Raw genomic sequence first — 19948 nt, 5'->3', positions numbered from 1 at the left:
TGGAGTTCCCTGCCCTTGGTACCACCTTTGTGATGATGGGAAATATTGTGGATGATCAAGGACCATTTCAAGAGATCATGGAGAGAAATCTCCTTTTGGATTTAATTTCATTATGAGGATGTCAAAATGCTAAATTACTTAAAATAAAACCCATACCCATTTTATGCTAAGTTATATGCTACATGTAGCTGGAAAAATGTTAAAAAGGTTTTTTAAAGAACTGCACATCTGTTTCTGAAGCTGATTTGGCTGTTCAAGGCTTGCTAGCACTTTATCCATCTCAGTACTATTTCACTTAGTAAACAAATGCAGTTGCCATAGTTGCTGCATATGTGTCTGTGTTCCCTTCTAGGCTATATGTTTTTGAAGTTAGAAACTATATTTATATCACAGCCCCTATGTATAGCACAATATCCATTGCTAATTCAGATTGTGTTTTAAGATATGAGACAAAATTTAAGACTTTTATTATAGTCATAAACATCTAGCAAACCAACCAGAAAATAAAAACTAATTTTCAATAGGTTGGCAAAGAACAAAAAAGAGAGGAATACCTAGTGCAAAATCATATCTCTAATAACTACTGTTGGATTTAGAGCACACACATGCTAAACTTATTTTAAAATATCTTCTCATCAAAGATTTGAGGTTGGACCGGAAAATATTATATCAGAAGTGAAAATAATTATGTGGTCTGACCAGCGTGGATCATACAAAGTAAGTGTATACTATATATAAAGTAGATAAACTACGAGGGCCTATTGTATAGCACAGGCAACTATATTCAACACCTTGTAATAACCTGTAAAGGAAAAGGATCTGAAAAAAAAAATACATATCTGAATCACTTGGCTGTACACCTGAAGCACATTGTCAATCAACTATACTTCAAGTAAAACAAAACAAAACAAAACAAAGTAAGTGTAAAGGGAAGTATAGTTTTATAAATTCACCTCTGATATCCAATGGACCAACTGAAAGACAACAGAAAGTACAATTTTCTAGGAGACAGGACATGGCCAGCAAACCAGGCCGTTACCCTTGGTAACGGTCATACCTGCCAAAAAATATACAGACTAGCCTGCATTCATGAATTCATAGGAATTCTTCATTTATCTGGCATTATTAGGCAATAAAGTATGTTAGGAAAAGTTTTTTTTTTAATGACAAATTTAAGAGGAGTTATTTTAACCTTCACTCGGTAATTTTTTTCTAGAATTAAGAAATGTATCCACTGGTGTATCTAATGTCTCCGTGATAACTCGAGGTCATCAGTTCAATCAACGTTTGCATGAATAATGCAAATGGAAACAAGACAGGCATCCTTACTGAAACTGAAAATGACATGGCACTGGCTGGAGTAACTGATGAGAGAGCAAGAAAAAAACAAAAATGAAAACAAACCGTGATCAAGAAACAATCAGTCAAGTTTTGACTTTCTGTACTTAGTTTCAAAAAGAGATACCACAAATCCCAGCGAGAGACTCCAGCATCATTAGCTGTCGTTCTCCTTTGTTTCCACCTTCCTTTCCTTTTCCTTCTACCCTAGATTGTTCCAGGAAGTGTTTATAGCTCCTTGCAAAACAAATTCTAATACTTGCTTTCTCTCACACAAACTTCACAATATGTCCATGTGATAAATAGTGTGGAGGTAAAAGACAATTCATCACAGGCACATCTCCTATGAAAATAAAATTAGAAACTAGCTTCTAAACATGCAGAGAGAAGGGCGTGGTGTCAGGCACTAATTTCCTTGCGAATTCCTCTCCATTTCTAATAGACGTTCTTCTTTACCAAGATCCCTTTTTATTGGTGTCCTGTTCCAGACTGCTCCACTCCGCCCATCCTCATCCTGTAAAATACATTCACACTCTTTTGTGACCCTACTCATTTGCCCATTAAATAATCAGTCATAGAACTGTCGGAATTAAATACAGAGTGAAATTAAAATACTGGAGTCACTTGGAGGGTTTAAGCAGCTCCACCAGAAAATACTGGGCATGGATTTAAAAGAGGCTGCGTGGGACTTGCTCTTGTCCAGGTTCTTTCTCAAGAAGTATCTGAAATAAGCCTAAATTCAGAGTTAATCAGACTGGCCTGCTTTCTCAGGTGGACTGGAATTCATTGCTCTTTCCCCTCAACTCCCTGATGTCAGTGGCACTTTCCGGAGGGGAGGTGGACTTCTCTGCCTACTGCAGAAGCGCAGTTCCCCCCGGGCCCACTCCCTGTCTGAATCCCACACTTGAGGCCAGATGCCAGCCTTCCCAGAACATTTGTGGTCTCCTTTCAGGTTTTGACCTGCTCAGATTGAGTCCCTGTGGACTCTTCCTCAGCTTGAAACCTGATCTTCTACCCCTTCCCTGACCTTGATGGTTACCTTCCTACTTTAGGCCTCAGGTGCTTTAGCTATAAAATGATATAGTTGCCCTTAATTCTGAAGTTTTCTTTCTAAAGCGCTACAGTGCGGTGGTTCCTTGAAAATGTTTCTCTTTGCTGGTTTTAATTTTGTAGAGAATTAAAACCCCAGCCACTCTAAAAGACAGTAAGTTACATTGGATAAGGAAAGTGTGCTTTTGTAGTTAGATTAACAGGGATGGAAGATGACTTAATATGTTTTAAGATACTCATGATCCGTTCTCGTGAGAGTCGGGGGAAGAAGGGGAAGAGAGTTAATAAAATACCAAACGATTGTGACAAATTAAGTTCACCAAGATGTAGCTGATTAGTTACTACTTGAATAAGCCACACAAATCCAATTCAAGTTGTCCTTTATTTTTCTAAGAAGGATCCCAGTGAACTGAGTCCCATGTTCAGTGACTCCACGTTCAATGGCTTAGTCTTTAAAAACTGTTATGTTGCTGGAAGAATATTGCCCATCAGTCCTAATTGATGTTTAGCTATCATGCACATTTGAAATAAATTTATTACTTTGCCTGATCTCAGTGTAATACATTCCAAAGGGGCAAAGAGCACACGAAAAGTTATGGAGTCTCCATCTTCTACACTGAAGTGTGCAATAAATTACATATTATTTGGCCATGAAATTCACAAGCCATAGAAACCACGCCATTAGCAATGTATACAGTGGTAAACAGCAGGTAATGAGAATGATATAAAACAAAACAGACTGTGTATGTTGGCACTGCTGCCAATAAAACAATCATTAAATGCATTCATATGCATCTACGCTAGGTAAGCTCTTTAGGGCAATTGCTATGAGTTCTACATACTTGTCAGGATATTATATATAGCCCACTTTCTATGGCGTTTATTCAAAGACTCTGAGAAAGGGTTACTCTGGGTAAATTCAGACCTTTTCTCAATATAGAATTTGGTCAACATGCATTCTGAACAGCAAAATTTCACAGTATTTTCCTACACTAATTGCCACCTCAGCAAATGCAGGATTAAGTATAATGGATTATAAGAAGTTAGAAAGGAAAGATGGAAGAAAAGAACGAAGGTAGAAAAAAGGTGGGTATGGAGTACTTCAACATTTATGTAAAGAGTGGACCTAAAACTAACCTGAGGTTTCCCTGAGCTATTAGCATACGCTATAGAAACTTAAATGAAAAAATAAAAAAAACAGCAAGGGAAACTCAAAGATTCTTTGTTTTTTCACTTTACTGCATACACACCGCCACCTTAAACAATCTATATGCTTATATCCAACAAGAGAGCATTGTTTTGCGAGGCTATTTGGGTTCTATCAGCATGTAAAGGTCGGACAACTCAACTTTAGCAGAGTTAGCCTTCAGGTGAATAATTGCTTCTTTCAGGTTGCGAGCATTTGAATTTTCCAGAAATGTTTCCCAAAATATGAAAACTAAAAGAAGGGTCCTAGGACAGCGTCCTTTAGAAGTTTTATAGTATCAAGGCTTTTGGAGGAAGAGAATCCTTGTCGATTATCAACACAATGATTCCAAGCAGGTCAATTTTTGCTGAGAATATTATTATATAACAGAACCCACTTCACCTCCATTATACTGACAATGATCTTCCTTACTTCAACCTTGTGCTTCTTAGAAAAGTTGAAAATACTGAGCCAAGAACAGACAGTGACAATGCCAGAGACTCAGATGTACCTATAGGTGCCTTCAGACAACATCAGCCACCCAGGCTAAAGTCCTGGTTTAAAACATCCCAACATGAATGAATCTCAAAAACCATATGCTGAGCAAGTGAAGCCAGATCAAAAGGCCACCTACTGTATTATTCAACTTACATGAAATTCTAAACTCGGCAAAAGTCGTCTCTAAAGATAAAAAACAGATCCGTGGTTGCCTTGGGGTAGGAGATGGGGATACTTTTGCAAAAGCCTAGGAGGAAACTTTCTAGGGTTTTAGAATTGTTATCTATCTTTATGGGGGTGGTAGTTAAACAAATGTATACATTAATTAAAAGTCACTGAACCGTTGACTAAAAATGTCTGCATTTTATTGTATGTAAATGATACCTTAATAAGTTTGATTACAAAATGAACCAAAACCAAAACAAAGCAGAAGAAAAACCTCTCAAGACCTCAAAGGAAATATACTGTTTTCTTCCAGGGTACCAGATTGGAAATGAGGCATTGGTCTGTTCTACCCTCAGATTATCCCTAGGATTATCTAGTCTATTTTAAAGCACTAGAGTCCCCTATCAGGAAAACTCACCCCATGTTTAATTACTTTGATTTCTTCTCTGCCTCTTCTCCCAACACAGTGAAGCCATTCACGGAAGGAAAACAAGCTTTTTCCAACTTTGCATCACCACATATTCTTTCCAAAGCTATTATTTATGGAATGAAATTTGGCTACACTTTGTAAAAATCTAGCTTTTTGAGCCTTACAAATCTTAACAGTTAACCTATTGCCTCCACTGGAATTTGGAAAAAAATTATTTTGAAAAGGAATAGCTGAGACTTGACATTTTTTTGTGTGTGTGATTTTCTCTTCCCCTAAGAGAGAAGTGAGTAGGAATGAGAAACACATACATAAAGAAAAAAAAATTATCTTGCTGCCTTTGCATGGTTATAATTTATAGGAGGCCCTTTTCAACAATAATCTATTATCAGAATCAATAAAATATAATCTCCATGAAGGCCAGGCCAGGATATTTGTCTCTTTTTCAGCAGATTGCAATACAAACCACATTCATGGATATGCTTCTTGATGATCTTTGTAATACTGGAACAGTTGACCATTTCCTCATGCCTCTTCACCTTAACTTCAACCTGGTCAATGACCTCACATTTCCTTCTCTATCACTTGGTTGTGGGCCTCTTTTCCAACTCCAACTCCAACTCACATCTCACTCTGGCACCAAAGGACTCACACCTTCCTGCTTTTTAGTGATACCTCAAGGTCATTACCATATTGTGATCACCCTGAAGAATAGCCAGACAATTGTTATTTCAGAGCCATCTGACAGTTTGTAGCTCTAAAAATTAACTAAGGACCGCATTTGACAAAAATATCCTAGTTTAAGATTTTGGTAATACAGCAACAGTAATTCCGAAGTCATTTATGACAATCAGTGTGGGAAGCACCCTCCTTCAGGAAGATCCTTTGCCATACAATACTCTTTCCCTGTCTGGTAATAAGGAAGAATGGCCGTGGAAAGTAACCTTTTGTGGAAAGAAATACTTGGCTTTGAGAAGGCTTGAAGTTCATACATTTTTCTTGAATTAGATTCCCCATTAATTACTTTATCCACAAAGAGGTAATTATCAGAGTTATGTAAGCAATTAAGGAGCTGCTACTCCACATTCTTTCAGCTTGTTGACCTTTCTCACTTTATTTCATGTGGCTATCTGAAACATCAGTGATTTACATGCCTTTCTTTTTTTTTTAACAGATTTCTGTGTGTGTGTGTGTCCCCATGATGAAAACATCATTAAAGTAAAATATCATGAACAGACTCTTAAGAAGCAGAGTCTACTGAAAGTCCTGGAAAATATGAAAGCACTAATATTCATGGACAACTCTACACTCTGAAAGTTACTCCAAATGTTGTTGATGTCTCTTTTGTCTAGGAGTTTTTCAAATTTTCTACCATGATCATTTGTTAGTTTTATAATTACATAATAAAGGCATTACATCATACAATCTTTTGTTATCCATTGCAGTTTTAAAACTATTCCTTTCCCTGTCCTCAGCAGATATGTCATAGATTATTAGTACACAAGCAAAGACTTTCAACGTAACAGTACTTTATAGTGAGAAGAACTATACTGAGCTATCTCTATCCTAAGACAATGCACTAGGAAAGCACTAGGAATTCTTAAGCACTAGGAATACAAAGACGATCAAGGGGCAAGTTCCTTGCCTTCGAGTATACATGATCATTACAGCAAATGCTTAAATAGCACTTAGTATGTAACTCACCACAGCAGTCTTATTATCCTCCTTTTTAATAGTTGAGCAGAGGAAGCCACAGGGAAGTCATAGGGTAAAGCCAGAATTTGAACCTAGGTAGACTAGTACACTCTCCACGGCTTTAACTACTACATTAAAAAAAATATATATATATATAAGTTTATATATATATATATATATATATATATATATATATATATATATATATATATATATAACTCCAAGTATTCCAAAGTTACAAAACACTTATCTACCAAAACTCAAAAAGGAGCACACAAACTTGCATAGAAAATAAACATGTGGGCTTCCCTTGTGGCGCAGTGGTTGAGAGTCTGCCTGCCGATGAAGGGGACACAGGTTCGTGCCCCAGTCCGGGAAGATCCCACATGCCGCGGAGTGGCTAGGCCCGTGAGCCATGGCCGCTGAGCCTGCGCGTCCGGAGCCTGTGCTCCTCAATGGGAGAGGCCGCAACAGTGAGAGGCCCGCATACCGCAAAGAAGAAAATAAACATGTAAAAGTTCATAAATAAACCACAATATAACCTGCTCCACATAATATACTGACTGCAGTGTCCTGGGCCTCTCCCATCCTTAGGTAGCCGGAAATTACAACAAAATAATACTTTTCACCTTTGGAAGCCACACCATCTCTCATACCAACCAACCAATTACTTCCTTAGAATTGGAAATTAACCTGAATATCATAAAATATATATATATATATAGCATTAGTGATGTAGAATCTTTGTTTAAAGACAATAACTTCAATAGCAGAGGGAACTTTACCATTGCAGGCTTCCGATAACCTCTATATTTCTCAGATTTCATGCTAAATCATAAAATGCCATATTGTGTCTGAAGCTATTTTTTCAATAGTCCATTTTCTTAAATGGACGAGCAAAGCCGTAAATACTGAGGAACATTTTGGCTCCCAAATCCTAAAGCCATTCTGATTATGCCTGGGTGATCATGGGGACGTCATCGGAACTACCAGAGGACTGGCTGAAATACCAGTGTTCTGGCCAGCTTACAAATTAGAAATTATACAGAATCCAATTTTATTTTTTTGTTAAGTAATTCCTATGAGGCTTTTAGGATGTCAGTGTAAAGTCCTTTCATGTGTAATCTTTATCCATTAGATAGGGAACAATGCCAATCCCCATCATAAATACTTTCACAACCTGACACTGAAAATCCATTGCAGGGCATAGGACCTGCAAATAGGATGTGAATCACACACATCCACTCATTCAGACAATCCACAAATATTCATTTTTAAGTCTACTATATGCCAATAATGTACCGGCCTCTCAGATGCTAAACCATGCTAAATGCTGAAACAGACATACTCAGTTCGGGCCCTCCTGGAACTTATTACCTACAGAAGTGCCTTCACTGTAAACGGTCTGGTCTCAGCCAATGCTATTATCATCAGCAGGTGACCAAAGGATAGAGCTTGCTTCCCTTCAGAGGTACAAAACAGTTCTTACACCTGAATGGGATGCAAAGAATAATCTGACTTCTGTTCACCAGGGGATGAACTGAACTGTCCTTGCAGAAGAGATAACAGAAGGTGTGAACCCCAGATCCTAGAAACGGGCCAGGCACACGATAAGTGTTCAGCTTTTCAAAAACAAATGAACAATCACTTCCTCTCCTAGATCTTTACACCCTTCCTCTGTTGGCCACTTTCTCTCAGCTTATAAACATCCTCAAATATACCCACTTAAAAAAACTCTCAGACCTATGATTCTTTGGATATTCTTGTGGATAACCTAAGTCTCTACCATGCCTTCAAACACCTGTCCTCCCAAAAGCCCACATCTGTACCTTGGGCCCAGACCTGTCTACCAGGCCCCTCTAAAGCACTGAAGATGAAGTAAGATCCTCTCGCCACCCCCAATCCCTTTCTACTGTGCTCTGTATCTCTCAAAAAGATGCAGCTGTACACTGTCACCCACGCTTGCTGCCCTTCCTTTTCTAACTGGTCACCAGGCCTCACCCATTCTCTCTCAGATCTGCAAAACCCGGTCCCACCTTTTATAACTTAAGTGGGACCCTTAGATTACAATTCACCCTGCACCCAATCAACTGCCTTCCACATGGAGGTCCAAGTGAGCCTCTAAACCAGAATTCCATTTCACTGTTCTTTGGTGTTTCCCGCAGCCTTCAGGATAAACATCCAAACTTCTGACAGGACAAACAAGGCGCCTTTCTGTTGGGCCCCACTAAGTTTTCAGTATCGACTCTCATTTCTTTCCCAAACCCTGAGTTCCAGTCCTGTACATTAGTTTTGCCATATTTTCTTACATTTCTCAAACTTCAACACACACTGCTTTCTCCTGCCACCCCAGGAGCTTCTACATATCCTTAGAAAGGACGGCACTTCCTCCAAGAATCCTACCCTGAACTTGCCCTTCCAAGTTTCTGTGCTCTGCAAAGGGGAAAGATGGCGGGGAGGGATACATCAGGAGTTTGGCATTAACATATACACACGACTATATATAAAATAATCAACAAGGATCTACTGCATAGCACAGGGACCTCTACTCCATATCCTGTAACAAAGTGTACGGGAAAAGAATCTGAAAAGGAATGGATATATGTATAACTGAATCACTTTACTGTACACCTGAAACTAACACAATATTGTAAATCAACTATCCTCCAATATAGAATAAAAATTAAATCAAAGAAAAAAGAGATTCTGTGCTCTGTAGCAGCAGAACTCACTTCTTCCAGAGCACTGACTCCTGTGCTTGTGTTTACTTGCTGCCCAGTAGAAGGGAAGATTCCCTAGGGCAGAAGCATGGTCTCCAGCAGCCCTTGGTTCTGACAACTCATTCAAGTGCCAGGATACTTTACACACATAACCTGCTTAATTAATTCTAAGAACCCACAGAAAGAGTGGTTTTTAATGTCGTTTTACAAGTGTGGGGATTGTAGTGCAAAAGAAACCTGTCCAGGCCACAGAGAGCATAAGCTCTGGAATTCAAACCCTAAGCTGCCTTGACACCGGTGCTCTTTCCACTATATATGATACACCTATTGAAAAAAAATTTTTTTTTCCTGAGCCCCGTTTGAATGGAAAGGAAATGAAGCTGGGATATATCCATTTCCTAATCGCTTTGGTGTGTACCAGGCAAAGTCATTCAACAGACCAGGTAACATCCGTGCAACAATTAACGGTGCTCCAAACTGTGCTAAGTGTTCTACTTTGTAGAGTCTAGAAGCATTAACACAGTGCATCCTTGTAACCGCCACGGAGGCTGGGTCCTGTTAAGCCCACGCTACAGATGAGAACACTGAGACCTTGAAGCCTTAAGGCACTCGGCCGGGGTCACCGAGCTGGCAGGAGTCCTAGGCCGCACGCCCCGTCTAGTGCACGCACACCCGGGCACTGGGCACCGGTTCTAGTGCCCACCCTCCACCTTTAACCATTTAAAACCCCGCTTCTCAGCGCCCACACGAGGGCCCCTGGAAGCGGGAAGTACAAACCTGTCTCGACAAGCCGTGGCTGGAAGAAGCTCTGGATACAGATCAGGGGCAGAGGGTGCTCAGGAGCGGCGCCCAGTCTACCCGCGGAGGCAGTCGGCGTTAAGTCCAGCAGGCCCTCCCTCAGGGAAGCCCACACGGAGGGCAGAGGCACTGAATCCTGCAGCGCGCACAGGTCCTCAGGGCGCGAGAAGGAGTCGGCCGCGCTGTCCGGGCGCAGCTTCACCGAGTGATCATGGCCTGAGCGCGGCCTCGGGGACGCTGGCTGCAGACAGGATGCCCACACCCGCCTGTGGGTCCCGGCTCGCCTCCCGGCCCCTCGGGCGCCCACCGCCCGGCGGCTGCGGCCCGAAGACATAGGGCCACGGGCCCCAGCTAGGCCGGGCCCTCCATGCCGCGCTCCGGAGCCCACGCGCGGTCTGGTGTTGGCGCGGGCATCAACGCCCTCCCGAGCCGCGGGGTTGCGGCTTAAGCCTCCGGGCGGGCCCGTGGGGGCGGGGCTCGAGGACTTCTGCGCGCTCGCCGTGCGTCCGCACGCAGACCCGCCTCCCTTGACGACGCGGCTTGAGGAGCAGCACGCAGACCCGCCTCCCCTGACGACGCGGCCTGAGGAGCGGTGTCGGCAGCTTCGAGACTACGGCAGCGCGAAAGGTAGGAGGTGTGGAGAATTTGGGGTTTCCAAAAAGCGTTTGCTGACTGATCCAAACAAAAGTGAGACATGGTTGTATCAGTGCATTTTGAAAGTAGTTAAACTCCCGCAAAGTGTCTGTGCTCGCCCCGCCCAGGAGAGAGCGTGAACTCCGTGAGGGACACAGGAAAGGCTGAGTGAACGTCTGCCTGTGGTCCCTTACCTGGTGCACGGGTGTGTGAATTTCTGCGGAGAGCTCTTAATTTCTGTCGTTTCTGCTGACTTGACACGGTGGTTGGCAAACGGTGACGTGTTCCGTGCATTCAGGACATGATCGTGGTTCCTAATAATCACTTTGTTTTGTACTGACACCTCCACAGAGAATTTATTACTGAATATCCACTTTAGAGAAGAGAAACTGAGGCGTAGGAAGTGAAGTGACTGAGTAAGAGGAAGGACTCAGACAATTGGTGTTAGTAAATTAACCCTGCAAGGAGGCCGTTAGCCTGCGGTGGCTCTAGCGATGCGGCCGCCTACTTAAACCAACCAAAATCTAAGCCTGTCAGCGCCTCAGGGTGACGAACACCGCTGAGGACACCCAGTCACAAACCACCAACTAGGCGTTAAAGCCATAGCAAATCACTCGTTTCCTTGCTTTGCTTCTGCCCTTTTAAAATAAACATCTCTGCAGCTCCTGTGGCTGGAGTGCTCCTCACCTCTTCCGCTTTGTGCTGCCTGAATTGAATCTATTTTTGCGCACATAAAGTGTTAAAATTTTAAATATGCCTCAGTTTGTCTTCTAAGATTGGCCGTAGAAGTTGGATTTGTGTCCAGTTTCTAGAGCAGTGGTCGTCCTCTGGTCAGGCCTTAGGCGTTACGTGTACAACGTTCCTCTTCTACCACCACCTTCTGGATGCCTCCACCCACTACCAGCTCCCATGCATCAGTTCCCCTAGGTGTGGTCAGCAATGGGTTTTACATGCAGCGTGCTCACATTATAACATCCGCAGACACTCCTCCGTCCTCCAGCCAGCGTGTGAAGTGAAACATTACCATTCCTGTTGAAGAGTCTCTGGTGTGACCACTTTCCCAAACACAGCCACTCCCCAGCTGACCCTGGGTAACCCCTCCTCTGAACTTGGTCTCCATCAGTGGCATGGATGTCTTTCTATGTAGGCTACAATTTTAAGTATTCTTAAACTGCATATCGTATTCTATTTTGTTTTCTCTTGTCACTTGCTTTATTTAGTGTTATCTTTGCTAGGTTCATCCATGCTGACACGTAAAGATCTGTCTAGTTCATGTACTTTCCTCGCTACGTAGGATTCCCATGTAGGGAAATCCAATAATTTATATGTGCATTTTCCTGTTGATGGACATTTAAATTGTTTCGAATTTTAAGTATGATTTCTTTTTAAAAAAAATTTTATATCCTTTTTAAAGGTTACTTTACATTTACAGTTATTACAAAATATTGGCTATATTCCCTGTGTTGTACAATACATCCTTGAGCCTGTCGTACACCCAGTAGTTTACATCTCTCACTTCCCCACCCCTGTATTGCCCCCTCCTCCCCCTCCGCACTGGCAACCATTAGTTTGTTCTCTATATCGGTGACTCTCCTTCTTTTTTGTTATATTCGTTCAATTGTTGTATGTTTTAGATTCCGTTTATAGGTGATATCCTACAGTGTTTCAGAGTTCAAAAGACTCTCACGACAGAAGCCAAAAGGTAAGAGCCATTTTACATTGATAAAAAGCATTTTAACTATGTAGAAGCAGAAAATGAAAAGAAAGAAGTTTGCATTACATTTAATAAAAGCTTAGGGAGATCTTTGTGGTATATTAGTGAACTTATTTGTGGAAATTTAGCCATGTACATTGTGTTGGAGAGGCACCAAGAGTTCAAGAACTCTCACAATTTGAGTACACAGTTGCCTTACTTGTAGGCATGGTGGCATCCATTTACATAACAATGATTTGGAGGATGTTGTGTTAGTCAGCTCTTGCTGTGATAATGCTTTGGAACAAATCGACCCAAAACTCAGTTCCATAAACAAGAATTTATTTTTCTTGGACCTATTGGCTAGCTGCAGTGGCTCTCTTTTAGACCTCTAGATGGCTGGTTTTGCTCCGTGTTTTGGGTCAGTTTGAGGTCTGTAACACACATGTTCCTCTGGAGCCCAACTGTGAGGCCGCAGCTCCCAGGCCCTGTCTTCTCACAAAGTTCACTGAAACATAAGAGGTGAGCCCAACTGCACAAGCCCATTTAAGGCCTCTGCTGCTCATTGAAGGCCATCATGTCTGCTCACACTTCATTGGCCAAAACATGTCACAGATCTAAGCTGTATTTAGAATATGTGTACTTGTTTAAAGTTGGGTGCCCTCACAGAAGAATATTGCCTTTTGGACAGTGTTACCTTAGCATTTTCATTGGCATTTGCAAACGTGATAAACGCCGTGTGCACTCTTTCACCTTTGAGAACTTTCTGAAATTGTGGGACCATTTCTATTGGAAAAGGGGAAGGTACACTTTAGAACTCAACTCTAGTTATGGCATTGTTGGGAGAAGAATTAATGAGATAAGGTCAATACAAGTGAAAGATTTGGGATCACATATTCATCATTAACATTAGCATTCTACAGAACATTCCTGGAGAATTGTGATGCTTGCTTTATGTGATTTCTATCATAAATCATTAGAATTTGACCAAGACACTTCAGTGAAACATACATCATACAGCACATCGCATTTTAGTTTTTCCTACCACTCCACAACTTGTCATCAATACTTCACCATAACTCAGAAACAGAAACAGAAACTGAGTGAGTTCATTGTTAGCAGACGGGCTTCACAAGCAATACTAGTAGAAGTTCTTCAAATGATAGCAGACAGTAACTCAAGCCATAAAAACAAAACAAAGAATGCTGACTAGAGCAGTTGTGTAGGGAATTATAAAAGATACTGTAATTTCAAATTTCTTCTCCTTTCTTCTCTTAACAAATTTAAAAAGTAAGTGCCTAACCAATATGACTATATTTGGATTGTTCTCTATATAACATAAAAAAAATCATACATTTGATGATATGGCACAACGAAGGCAGTGAGAACAAAGCTGTGTTAGAATAAAAATGACAGTAGATCATAAGCTGAATCCGCAGGAAGAAAGGAGGAGAACCAGAAATGGTAAATAGATTAACCCGACAAACTCAAAAATATTTATTTGCTCAACTTTCTTCTCTAAGCTCTTTGAAAAAATAAGCTTCTGAGAAGTAATTATTATAATAGTATGTTGTTAAGTATGTAAAATATATAAATGTAATAAAAACAAAAAAGAAGGGAAGGCATACAGCTCTATAAAAGTACAGTTTCTGTTTCTATCTGGAATGAACCTAGTAAAAATCTGAAGAGATTCTGAGATGTATTCCGTAAGCCCTAGTGCAGCCATTACTCAAACAATGTGGTTAAAAATCATTAAAGGAATTACATGTTACAGTAGAAAATATCTACTTACTGTAAAAGGAAAATGGAGGAACAATAACAAAAAAGCAAAAACATGAGACATGTAGAAAACCAAAGGTAAAATGATAGACATAAATAAATCCTACCATATCAGTAATAAAAACTAAATGTAAATGAATTAAACAATACAATCAAAAGGCAGATATTGTCGAACTGGGTATTAAAAAATGTTTTCTATAGGAGACACTGCTTGGATTCAAAAGTCTAATGTGTACAAAGTAAAAGGATGAAAAAATATACGTCATGCAAATAGCAACCGTAAGCATTGCTGAAGTGGCTACACTAATACCAGAAAAAATAGACTTTAAAACAAACAAAAAACTTACTAGATATGAAAAGGGACATTTTATGATAAAGAAAGGGAAGATACAAAAATCTTTAACATATTTGCCCTGAATAAGGTAAAACCAAAATACACGAAGAAGAAAATACCCAAATCCATGAAGAATTGAAGGAAGAAATAGATAATTGCACAACATTAGGTAGAGGCTTCAGTACTCCACAGTCAAAAATGGATAAAACAGTTAGGCAGAAGATCAACAACGATATAGAAGACTTGGACAAGACTATGAATTAACAAGACCTAATAAATGTTTACAGAACACTCAACCAAACAGTAAAATACTCATCCTGCTCAACTACATGTGAAACGTTTTCCAGCATAGATGACATGCTAGGCTGTAACAGAAGAGATTGAAACCCACATACATTGCTGGTGGGAATGTAAAATGGTGCAGCCATTTGACAAAACAGCTTGAGAGTTCCTGCAAGTGTTAAACATAGAGTTACCCTGTGATCCAGCAGTTCCACTACTAAATATATACCTAAGAGAAATAAAAACTTATGTCTGCTCGAAAGCTTGTACGTGAATGTTCATAGAAGCATATTTCTAAAAACAAAAGGTGGAAATAATTCAAATGACAACCGGATAAGTGAATAAACAAAATGTGGAATATCCATACAATAGAATAGCATTCAGCTATAGAAAGGAATGATCTATTGATCCATGTTACAACATGGATGAACCATGAAAGCATTATGTAAAGTAAAAGCAGCCACTCACAAAAGATCACATATTGTACGGTCCCATTTATATGAAATGCCCAGAATAGCAAATCTGTAGAGACAGGAAGTAGATGAGTGGTTGCCTAGGGCTGAGAGGGTTGAGGAGATTGAAAAAAGCTTGTTCATGTGTAATGGGTTTTTTTGTGGGGGGACAGAAATCTAAAATTGGATTGTTGTGATGCTTACACAAGTCTTTTAGTGGTTACACTAAATGAATTGTATACATTAAAGTGTTGAAATTATGGTATGTAAATTACATCCCAATAAAGCTGTTAAAATTATGATAATTTCATATTTATAAATTTGAAAATTCATCGAAAATGACAAATTCTTTAAAAATGCAAGCTAACAAGACTAACCCAAGAAAGAAAACATATCTCAAAAACCTATATCTACTGCAAAAGTTGTTTGTATAATTAAGTACCTTTACAGAAAATGATTTCCAGGGATAAATGGCTTTCCAAGTAAATTGTTCCAAATATTTAGGGAAGAAATATTGGTAATCTTACATAAAAATCTTCCAGGAAACAGAAAAGTATATATTGCTCAAAATATTTATAAGGCCAACATAAGCTTCAGATCAAAACTAAAAAGAATATTACAAGAATAGAATCACAGGCCAGTTTCTCTTTTGAACATGCATGCAAAATGTGTAAACAGAAGCACAAACTGTATCCATGGTATGTAAAACAATCATATATCACAATCAAAGTAGCTTTATTCTAGTAATGCAAGGTTGGTTTAATGTTCAAACATGAAACTGATCCCAGGAATGAATTAGAGTGGGAAAAAAGTCATTTAAAACAGAAGTCTTGGGACTTCCCTGGTGGTCCAGTGGTTAGAACTTGGCGCTTTCACTGCTGGGGCCCTGGGGTCCAATTCCCGGTCAGGGAACTAAGATCCTGCAAGCCATGAGGCAGGGACCTCCCCCCGCCCCCCGCCAAAAAAAAGGAAAAAAAGAAGACTTAACCAGGAGAAGCACAAGATCGAATAAACATAACAGATAACACCTTATGAAAAGTAGGTGAAGATTATGGAATATTCTAAAATTTTAAAACAAAAAGAAACATTTAAAGATTCAAGAGGATGTGACAAATATTGTACATAGGCAAAAAATAAAATAAAGTAAAACATACGGATGATGGGAGCCCAAAAATCCAGATGCCCATGTCCTGTCTCTGAAGATTCTCATTCAATGGGTTATGGATTTCCTCTATGTTTAAAAACCTACAGGTGTTATAAAGCAGAAACTAACACACCATCGTAAAGCAATTATACTCCAATAAAGATGTTAAAACACAACCAAACAAACCTACAGGTGATTCTGATATGATTCACAGACAATGGAAAGCTTCTGCTTTACAGGAAATAATACCAGATTATTTTGTTATTTTATAGTTATAGTAACAGGTTGTACTATTGACCGGTAAGTCTGATGTCAAAATGCACTCCCCACTAGGGATATAAAAGGAACTAATAGTCTCTGCGGCTGCTTGGTGGCAGCATGCATGGGCAATGCAAGGGCAATTATTGTAGGAATCCAAATGAGTGGAACATTTTAGAATTGGATCATCTAGTCAAGCTTCCAACTATTATAGTTGTGAAAACTAAGGCCCATATAAAAGAAATGATTTATCTCCAAAGAGCGTTAGTGAAAGAGTATGAAATTAAAAATATCTCTGAACTTTTAATTTAGTGCTGTTTTTATTAATCTCATGTATTAGCTTAAACTTCAGTGTGACAGATTTGGGATTGAATTCTTGCTCAAATTTACTGATTGTGTGCCTTTTAGTAAGTTGCTAAAACACTTTTTTTTTTAAAATAGATTTATTTTTGGCTGCGTTGGCTCTTCCTTGCCATGCGCGGGCTTTCTCTAGTTGTGGTGAGCGGGGGCTACTCTTTGTTACGGTGCGCGGGCTTCTCATTGTGGTGGCTTCTCTTTGTTGCTGAGCGCGGGGTGTAGGTGTGTGGGCTTCAGTAGTTGTGGTTCACGGGCTCTAGAGTGCAGGCTCAGTAGTTGTGGCACATGCTCTTAGTTGCTCCGTGGCATGTGGGAGCTTCCCGGACCAGGGCTCAAACCCGCGTCCCCTGCACTGGCAGGCAGATTCTTAACCACTGCGCCACCAGGGAAGCCCTACTAAAACACTTCTAACTTCGCTTTTCACATATGTAAAATGGCTGATATAGAATATGAGATAACCTAGCACTGTTCTTAACACATACACGTAGTTAACATTTTTTGGCTCTCATCCCTCTTAAACAGCCTCTATCCTCTTAACAATGAAAGTGTGTTTCAGCTAGCCAAGCACCCCAGAGCTGACCACATTCTGGCAAGAGATATAGGATTCTTTTTCTTGCTGGTGGTGCTTTATACCTGATATTTGAACTGCACTGAAACATGAACATCTCTTGTTTATACTGTATTAATGGATTGATGAATTTGATAGATGAATTTTAAAAAGTAATATGCAGGAAAAAAAAGTAATATGCAGGAATTGAGCTGCCTTACTCTCAAGAAATATAATTCGATAGTGGTGGCTAAAACGATAAACAGTGTTTGGACAGGGAGTCCATATTGGATGTGAACTACTTGTACTCCCATTCGTCTATTAAGAATAAATAGAATCCTTTCAAAATCTGTTTTAAAGGGCAGTTATTTCCTTCTGACTCATTTCAGTTACCTGCAAGAAAAAGACAGTCTCCTGAGTCCTTGCTTAAAAGGCTTTTAATATAAAGCAGATAATTTTTTGCAACATTTCCCAAACTTTTCATTATCAAATTGGCTGAGGCTTCTCAACGATTATCATTTCACAACAATATCTCCCTTTTCACCTTTTTTAAAAGAGTTGGCCTCGTAGATGTGCCCTTAAAACAGAGCTTCACTCTCAACTTATTTTAAATTTTGTATTCAAACAGTATGAAGAAAACAGGATCAGAGAATTCAGCCATAGAAGTGAATGGATTACTGATACATGCTACATCATGGATGCAACTAAGTGAAAGAAGTCAGGCGCGAAAGGCTCTATATTGTATGGTTCCATTTATATGAAATGTCCAGCAGTGGCAAACCCATACACACGGAAAATATTATACATTAGTGGTTTCCAGGGGTTTGGAAGAGAGGGAAATAGGGAATGACTCCTCAAAATGGGTGTATGTTTCCTCTTGGGGTGATGAAAATGTTTTGTAGTTGGACAGTGGTGATAGTTGCACAACATTGTGACAGTAGTAAATTCCACTGAATGGTACAGTGAATTGTAAAATGATCAAAATGGTGAGTTTTGTGTTATGTTCATTTTACTACAATAAAAAGGAGAAAGAATTAGGGAAAGACTTAGAGTTTGGGAAACTAAGGTGAACTGGTCAAGAAAAAGACAGCTCTACTGTTCAGTGTTCTCTCAGCTCTCCCAGTGCATTAATCCTCAGCAAAAAGTAGCCTGAACTTGTCGATGATAGTCATTCAACACAGTCCAGGGAAAAGTAAATAAAATAAAACCCAACTCTTCTTCTTTAGCACATCTATGAAAGGTTAACTTGCTGCTCAGCCACGTGGACATTCATGAAGACGTTTCACTTTAGGTGTCCTCTACTTCAGTACTTTACTCACAGCTCATTCACACATGTAGGCAACAGCATTCCTTAATTCGATGGAATCTGCAGTGCTGGTTGTGATCGGTCTCATGAAAAGCAAAGGGAAGGAGGAAAAAGCCTCCACATTGACTTGGTGGTCTTGACGAAATGGATGTAGAAGACAGCTTGAGTGTCAAACTGGAAACTGTTATTTTCCTTTTCCTTTTCTTTTTATCTTTCCTATCAGGTCGTCTGCCCACTTCCCACCCCCTTCTTTCAAACAGGAAAGACGCTAATTAGCTGGTTTTTTGTGTTTTTGGTAAAACACCTATTGTTTTGCGTTTCTTGTTGTTCGGTGAACATTATTGTTTTTACTGCCAAATGAGCTTCAGTGGTTGATGTAGGGGGTCTCTTGGGAACTTAACTTTTTCCAGTTTAAGTGGAAAAGCTTTTTTGTTTGAATTGGCTTTTACTGGGTGCTTCAAGGTTTGCTCTTGGCTCTTTGAAGGGGGACTGAATAGCACTGTGTTTCCTTTGAGGTTCCAATGAATAAAGGATCCTATGTCTTGGGCACTTTTTGTTGATTTTGCTGTGTGTCCTCTCTAGTAGCCAGATGCAGATTCCAGGAAAATGACATATAAATGAATATAAGTAATCTAATATTTTTACAGTTTGCTTTGGCCATACTCCTGGTCTTACTCTACTTGTAGCAGATGGCTTTAAAGAGCATTAGCTATGTATATATTAAAAATAATATAAATATACCAATATTAAATATTATATTGATGTATAAGTGTAATATACTAATATTTATATTAGTGTATAACAATTATGTGTTATATTAATATATATTTTTGCCTAGCATATATTATATACAAAATATATGAGTAATGAAATGTATTTCTATGGTTAATATGTTCATAATATTAATATGATATATCCTGTAATATTGATTATGAAACAATTATATCATAATATATAAATATATAATTATTATTATCTGATATAATACACTATAGTTAATATATTCTATATAACAATATATAATGTATTAGTATAATTGTATTATATAATATAAATATAATACATATATAAAACTATATAACTTTTAGTTATACATTACACATACGAGTATGTATAGCTATTTATAATTTTATTGACATAGGAATCTGGTCATCATAACAATTGATGTAAAAATATGCAATATTTTCAATCAAATGGGCCTTAACCTCACTACCTACACATAAGTACTTTTAAAATCTTGAACCCTGTCTAACTCATGCTTCCATATCTGTCAACCCGCTTTTCTA

The 19948-nt window shown here is 39.3% G+C and overlaps 2 protein-coding genes across 3 annotated transcripts in view; one reads left to right on the top strand and one right to left on the bottom strand.

The window, feature by feature from the left end:
* Positions 1 to 6035, top strand: part of LOC309835492 (uncharacterized protein) — a 125773-nt gene extending 119738 nt beyond the window's left edge. The window contains exon 6 of the mRNA XM_082674987.1: positions 5839 to 6035. The gene's annotated coding sequence lies outside the window, so the exon portion shown is untranslated. The remainder of the gene's footprint in view (positions 1 to 5838) is intronic.
* The window catches only part of LOC309835493 (uncharacterized protein), a 126009-nt gene that overhangs the window by 8490 nt on the left and 97571 nt on the right, over positions 1 to 19948 (bottom strand). The gene's annotated exons all lie outside the window — the stretch shown is intronic.

Source organism: Grampus griseus (genome assembly GCF_964374135.1).
Source record: "Grampus griseus genome assembly, chromosome: 17".
Taxonomy (NCBI): Eukaryota; Metazoa; Chordata; class Mammalia; order Artiodactyla; family Delphinidae; genus Grampus; species Grampus griseus.
Note: the sequence above shows the minus strand (reverse complement) of the source record. Positions and strands in the feature narration are given on the sequence as shown.